Below are 8,402 nucleotides of genomic sequence, written 5' to 3'. Positions count from 1 at the left end.
GATGGTCGGGGCGGAGGACCTTTAGTCGCGGTTCTTCTGGCCAACCGCGACTAAAGGCCGCCGCAGGTTTAGGGTTTTAGACCCCCCCTAAACCTGGTTTCTTTTTAATTTGTATTGTTTTATTTCTTTTGTGTTTTATTTTAATTTTGAAGGAGTTTCGCATATTCTACGGTACTACATACATGCATATGAATGTACAATTTCAAACAAATTTGAAATTAGAACCAAAAAGAATTCAAGAGGAATATACAATATATATTCAATATCATCGGATGACCATATACAATTTTGAACAAGTTTCCATACATAATTTAATGCATATGAAGTTCTACGTCCTCTACATAGTGTTCTCCTTTAGGATCGACGACTTCCCTCGTGAACCATCCAGCTAGTTCCTCTTGAAGTGGTCGGAAGCGATCTTCTGGACTAAGCATCTTCCGGAGGTTATTCCTCTTGACATTGTTATCACACGGAACCCGCTCAGAGGTGTATCTCCGGATCATCTCACAAACATAGTATCCACATAGATTGTCCCCGGTGGCTGAATATCCCCAGTCGCAGCCACTGACCTTTTAAATTCTAGCTCTTTTTTGAATTCACCGACCTTTTCATCTACGAACCGTCTCCAAACCCTACGAGGCAAAGAAAATTAAATGAACAAGAGAGTTATTAGTTACTTGATATTAGGAAATGAACGAAATAGGCCGATCGATATAGAGCGCAAATGAATGAAAATAATTACTTATGCATCATTCTTCTCATGTCGGCCCAAAGCTTTGCATCCAGAGTCAGAGAGTCGTGGACGAGAACTGTGGAGGTGTGAAATTTAATTACTAGCGTAATTCCGGTGGAACCCTGCGGACACGATACATGCACAGTCATGCATAACTCATCGATTAGCCACATACCATGCATGGAGTAAACAAAAGAGAATGTGCTCAAGACAGAAACACTCACCCAAAATGGTAAGGAAATAGAATATCACTTTTGAGTTCCTGCTTTGAAAGAAACCGCCACAGGTCTTCCTCCACGTCGGCGGGGTGTTTTCTAACACATATCCATTAACGATATGTGGGTCAATGAACCCAAAATCATGCATGTTCCTTACTCTGCATTCCTTAATCTTCATTCTGCATAATAGCGTACACAACAATATAGTTAGGACATATATATAGTGCAGGCAATATGAATGAGATGGGGTAGAAATAAATCACTTACAGAACGTAGCAACTGATGATAGATTTTTTGAGCTCGCGCAGATTGAAAAGCTGGAACAATTCACTCAGATGAATTGTTACATAGTAATGTTTGAAGTGATGCTCATGTCTAACTTCCGCATAAATATATTCTTTGGCGTTTTTATTTTTTATGTAACCCTTGTACCATTTCAGCAGACTTCTCATTTGTGGAGGTAGATCATCTTCCTGCGCAGGCTCGACGAGAGGCCCATTCGGCACATATATAATTACTACCTCCTTCACTGGCATCTCATCAAGGCCTAACAGTGCACGAAGAGTCATACCGATCAGGGCCGCTTGTTCTCTGGCACCCGTTACGGTCATTCCCTGTTCTGCCGCAGCTGCTATGATTGTGGGATCCATTAGTTCAGCATCCGGACCGGCGGCTTTCACTATGAGCGGGGCGATCGATTGTTTACTTTGTTCCCCGAGCTGGGCAACTCGTTTCCCGCTTTTTTTACTTGCTAATTCTTTCTCGGCCTCCTCCAAAGCTTTCTTCTCCTGCTTCTCCGCCAGCTCTTTCTTCTCCTTCAACATGAGTGCCTGCCTACGAAGTTCACGTGCATAGTCGTCAGGCATATTCTTCGCGGCTTGGGACGGTGTGCTCAAAAATGACTTAGCCCACTTCTTTTCCTTGTCAGAATATACTGGCTTGGGCTCGGGCTCTCTTCTCGCCTGGCATTGTGCCCTCCATTTCTCATGGTGAGCAGCCGCGGCCGCGTCGACTTCCTCGGCAGTATGTTCCCAAGGCCTCGTGGGGAGAGGCTTCAGTGATGGCTCCGGTACCTTTGTGGTTTAAGGTACATAAGGGTCCGGGTTAATAGTCCAGGACTGCTTCTGCTTCTTCGCCGGAGGTGGATTGGGGGGCGGCGTCTGCTTACCCGCCCGGGGCGGACTGGGGGGCGGCGGCTGCTTACCCGCCGGAGGTGAATTGGGGGGCGGCGTCGGCTGACGTGAAGGAGGTGTAGGTGAAGCACCACCACCACCACCGCCGCCACCGCCACCACCACCGTAGGGGGGTGGACTTGTTGTCCTTGGCGCCTCGCCTGGAAACTTGATAAACTTCTTTTGCCATAGAATGAAATGGCGCTTGACATCTCCAAGTCTTCTCTCCCCTTCAGGTGTAGCAATGTCAATCTCCAGGTCCTCAAACCCTTGTACTATGTCCTCCACCGTGACACGAGCATAGCCATGTTGAATGGGCTTGTTGTGGTGGAGTGCTCCAGGTTCACATGGTAAAGCACTGCCGTTTTGGCTACCTTCATGGACATGTTCCCCATTGGATAATACAGATGACATTCTTTCATCTCCTTTACATCGTCCACGGGGTAGCGAGGAGGCTCCGGTGCAGTAATTTCGGTCGCCGGAGGCTTCGGTGCAATAATTTCGATCGTCGGTGCATGTGCACCAGCCGGTGGGGCCTCCGTGGAAGCCACGCTGCTTCTCCGCTGCTGGCTTCCGACATCCGGTGGATGATCTTCATGCGTCCGAGCTGCCTCTCTGATGTCTACGCCCCCTCCTTTTCCTGTAGACAGTGTTGGGCCTCCAAGAGCAGAGGTTTGTAGAACAGCAGCATGTTTTCCCTTAAGTGGATCACCCAAGGTTTATCGAACTCAGGGAGGAAGAGGTCAAAGATATCCCTCTCATGCAACCCTGCAACCACAAAGCAAGAAGTCTCTTGTGTCCCCAACACACCTAATAGGTGTACTAGTCCGGCGAAGAGATAGTGAAATACAGGTGGTATAAATATATATGAGCAGTGGCAACGGCACCAGAAAAGTGCTTTGCCCAGGACAGTAAACAAGCAGTAGTAACACAAATAATGCTTAACGCAAAGAAACAAGAAACAAGCGATAGCAGTATTTAGGAACAAGGCCTAGGGATTACACTTTCACTAGTGGACACTCTCAACTTTGATCACATAACAGAATAGATAAATGCATACTCTACACTCTTTTGTTGGGTGATGAACACATTGCGTAGGATTACACGAACCCTCAATGCCGGAGTTAACAAGCTCCACAATTCAATGTTCATATTTAAATAACCTTAGAGTGCATGAAAGATCAATACGACTAAACCAAGTACTAACATAGCATGCACACTGTCACCTTCATGCTAAGAAAGGAGGCATAGATAATATCAATACTATCATAGCAATAGTTAACTTCATAATCTACAAGAGATCATAATCATAGCCTACGCCAAGTACTAACACGGATGCACACACTGTCACCATTACACCGTGCAGGAGGAATAGAACTACTTTAATAACATCACTAGAGTAGCACATAGATAAATTGTGATACAAAACACATTGCAATCATAAAGAGATATAAATAAGCACTTCACTATGCCATTCATAACAGTGAATAAGTATTCTGTGAAATATAGCCTAAGAGACCCACACGGTGCACACACTGTCACCTTTACACACGTGGGACAAGGAGTCTCCGGAGATCACATAAGTAAAATTCACTTGACTAGCATAACGACATCTAGATTACAAGCATCATCATATGAATCTCAATCATGTAAGGCAGCTCATGAGATTATTGTATTGAAGTACATAGGAAAGAGATGAACCACATAGCTACCGGTACAGCCCCGAGCCTCGATGGAGAACTACTCCCTCCTCATGGGAGACAGCAGCATTGATGAAGATGGCGGTGGTGTCGATGGAGGAGCCTTCCGGGAGCACTTCCCCGTCCCGGCGGCGTGCCGGAACAGAGACTCCTGTCCCCCAGATCTTGGCTTCGCGATGGCGGCGGCTCTGGAAGGTTTTCTCTGGTTTCGTCCAACGTATCAGGGTTTTCGCGACAGAGGCTTTAAATAGGCGGAAGGGCAAGGTCGGTGGACTTCTGGGGGGCCCACACTATAGGGGGGCGCGGGCCCCCCCTTGGCCGCGCCGGCCTAGGGTTTGGTGGCCCTGTGCCCCCTCTCTGGCGGTTCTCGTGTGTTCTGGATGCTTCCGGGCAAAATAGGAACCTGGGCGTTGATTTCGTCCGATTCCGAGAATATTTCGTTACTAGGATTTCTGAAACCAAAAACAGCAGAAAACAGGAACTGGCACTTCGGCATCTTGTTAATAGGTTAGTTCCAGAAAATGCACGAATATGACATAAAGTGTGCATAAAACATGTAGATATCATCAATAATGTGGCATGGAACATAAGAAATTATCGATACGTCGGAGACGTATCAGCATCCCCAAGCTTAGTTCTGCTCGTCCCGAGCAGGTAAAACGATAACAAAGATAATTTCTGGAGTGACATGCCATCATAACCTTGATCATACTATTTGTAAAGCATATGTAGTGAATGCAGCGATCAAAACAATGTATATGACATGAGTAAACAAGTGAATCATATAGCAAAGACTTTTCATGAATAGTACTTAAAGACAAGCATCAATAAGTCTCGCATAAGAGTTAACTCATAAAGCAATAATTCAAAGTAAAGGCATTGAAGCAACACAAAGGAAGATTAAGTTTCAGCGGTTGCTTTCAACTTGTAACATGTATATCTCATGGATAGTTATCAATGCAAAGCAATATAATAAGTGCAATATGCAAATATGTAGGAATCAATGCACAGTTCACACAAGTGTTTGCTTCTTGAGGTGGAGAGAAATAGGTGAACTGACTCAACATAAAAGTAAAAAGAATGGTCCTCCATAGAGGAAAAGCATCGATTGCTATATTTGTGCTAGAGCTTTGATTTTGAAAACATGAAACAATTTTGTCAACGGTAGTAATAAAGCATATGTATCATGTAAATTATATCTTACAAGTTGCAAGCCTCATGCATAGTATACTAATAGTGCCCGCACCTTGTCCTAATTAGCTTGGACTACCGGATCATCGCAATGCACATGTTTTAACCAAGTGTCACAAAGGGGTACCTCTATGCCGCCTGTACAAAGGTCTAAGGAGAAAGCTCGCATTGGATTTCTCGCTATTGATTATTCTCAACTTAGACATCCATACCGGGACAACATAGACAACAGATAATGGACTCCTCTTTTATGCATAAGCATGTAACAACAATTAATAATTTTCTCATATGAGATTGAGGATATATGTCCAAAACTGAAACTTCCACCATGGATCATGGCTTTAGTTAGCGGCCCAATGTTCTTCTCTAACAATATGCATGCTTAACCATAAGGTGGTAGATCGCTCTTACTTCAGACAAGACGAACATGCATAGCAACTCACATGAAATTCAACAAAAGGTAGTTGATGGCGTCCCCAGTGAACATGGTTATCGCACAACGAGCAACTTAATAAGAGATAAAGTGCATAAGTACATATTCAATACCACAATAGTTTTTAAGCTATTTGTCCCATGAGCTATATATTGCAAAGGTGAATGATGGAATTTTAAAGGTAGCACTCAAGCAATTTACTTTGGAATGGAGGAGAAATACCATGTAGTAGGTAGGTATGGTGGACACAAATGGCATAGTGGTTGGCTCAAGTATTTTGGATGCATGAGAAGTGTTCCCTCTCGATACAAGGTTTAGGCTAGCAAGGTTATTTGAAACAAACACAAGGATGAACGGTGCAGCAAAACTCACATAAAAGACATATTGTAAACATTATAAGACTCTACACCGTCTTCCTTGTTGTTCAAACTCAATACTAGAAATTATCTAGACCTTAGAGAGACCAAATATGCAAACCAAATTTTAGCATGCTCTATGTATTTCTTCATTAATGGGTGCAAAGCATATGATGCAAGAGCTTAAGCATGAGCACAACAATTGCCAAGTATCACATTACCCAAGACATTATAGCAATTACTACATGTATCATTTTCCAATTCCAACCATATAACAATTTAACGAAGAAGAAACTTCGCCATGAATACTAAAAGCTAAGAACACATGTGTTGATATGCAACAGCGGAGCGTGTCTCTCTCCCACACAAGCATGATGTAATCCAATTTATTCAAACATAAACAAAAATAAAATCATACAGACGCTCCAAGTAAAGCACATAAGATGTGACCGAATAAAAATATAGTTTCAAGAGAAGGAACCTGATAATGTTGTCGATGAAGAAGGGGATGCCTTGGGCATCCCCAAGCTTAGACGCTTGAGTCTTCTTGATATATGCAGGGGTGAACCACCGGGGCATCCCCAAGCTTAGAGCTTTCACTCTTCTTGATCATAGTATATCATCCTCCTCTCTTGACCCTTGAAAACTTCCTTCACACCAAACTTCTCATAAACTTCATTAGAGGGGTTAGTACATAATCAAAAACTCACATGTTCAGAGGTGACACAATCATTCTTAACACTTCTGGACATTGCTCAAAGCTACTGGAAGGTAATGGAACAAAGAAATCCACCCAACACAGCAAAAGAAGCAATGCGAAATAAAAGGCAGAATCTGTCAAAACAGAACAGTCCGTAAAGACGAATTTTTAATAAATACTTCCGTTGCTCAGATCAGAAAACTCAAAACTAATGAAAGTTGCGTACATATCTGAGGAACATGCACGTAAATTGGCTTATTTTTCTGAGTTACCTACAGAGAAAACAGCCCAGATTCGTGACAGATAGAAATCTGTTTCTGCGCAGAAATCCAAATCTAGTATCAACCTTCGATTAGAGGCTTCACTTGGCACAACAAAACACAAAAATAAGATAAGGAGAGGTTGCTACAGTAGTAAACAACTTCCAAGACACAAATATAAAACAAAGTACTGTAGCAAAATAACACATGGGTTATCTCCCAAGAAGTTCTTTCTTTATAGCCGTTAAGATGGGCTCAGCAGTTTTAATGATGCACTCGCAAGAAATAGTATTTGAAGCAAAAGAGGGCATCAAGAGGCAAATTCAAAACACATTTAAGTCTAACATGCTTCCTATGCAAAGGAATCTTGTAAATAAACAAGTTCATGAAGAGCAAAGTAACAAGCATAGGAAGATAAAACAAGTGTAGCTTCAAAAATTTCAGCACATAGAGAGGTGTTTTAGTAACATGAATATTTCTACAACCATATTTTCCTCTCTCATAATAACTTTCAGTAGTGTCATGAGCAAACTCAACAATATAACTATCAAATGAAACATTCTTATCATGAGTCTCATGCATAAAATTATCATTTCTCTCCACATAAGCATAATCATTCTTATTAGTTGTAGTGGGAGCAAATTCAACAAAGTAGCTATCATTATTATTCTCATCAAGTGTAAGAGGCATAGTATAATCACAACAAAATTTACTCTCCATAGTAGGTGGCACCAAAAGACCACTATCATTATAATCATCATAAATAGGAGGCAAAGTATCATCAAAGAAAATTTTCTCCTCAATGCTTGGGGGACTAAAAATATCATGCAAACCAGCTTCCCCAAGCTTAGAATTTTCCATATTTTTAGCAATAATGGTGTTCAAAGTATTCATGCTAACATGTTCCATGGGTTTTTTAATTTTCGGATCAAACCATCCATGTCTTAACTCAGGAAATAGAATAAAAAGCTCATTGTTGTCCATTATGCCAAACTAGTGTAAACAAGAAACAAAAAGTTGCAATTGCAGGATCTAAAGGAAATAGCTTTGAGTACTTACGGCGCCGGAAAATAGCTTAGTAGCCGAGATCCGGAGTGTGATTACCTTTTACCTTTCCTCCCCGGCAACGGCGCCAGAAAATAGCTTGATGTCTACGCCCCCTCCTTTTCCTGTAGACAGTGTTGGGCCTCCAAGAGCAGAGGTTTGTAGAACAGCAGCAAGTTTTCCCTTAAGTGGATCACCCAAGGTTTATCGAACTCAGGGAGGAAGAGGTCAAAGATATCCCTCTCATGCAACCCTGCAACCACAAAGCAAGAAGTCTCTTGTGTCCCCAACACACCTAATAGGTGTACTAGTTCGGCGAAGAGATAGTGAAATACAGGTGGTATAAATATATATGAGCAGTGGCAACGGCACCAGAAAAGTGCTTTGCCCAGGACAGTAAACAAGCAGTAGTAACGTAGTAAAACAGTAAACAAGCGATAGCAGTATTTAGGAACAAGGCCTAGGGATTACACTTTCACTAGTGGACACTCTCAACTTTGATCACATAACAGAATAGATAAATGCATACTATACACTCTTTTGTTGGGTGATGAACACATTGCGTAGGATTACACGAACCCTCAATGCCGGAGTT

This window comes from Lolium perenne, chromosome 3, assembly GCF_019359855.2.
Source record: "Lolium perenne isolate Kyuss_39 chromosome 3, Kyuss_2.0, whole genome shotgun sequence".
Lineage (NCBI taxonomy): Eukaryota > Viridiplantae > Streptophyta > Magnoliopsida > Poales > Poaceae > Lolium > Lolium perenne.
This window is presented reverse-complemented; position numbering follows the sequence as displayed.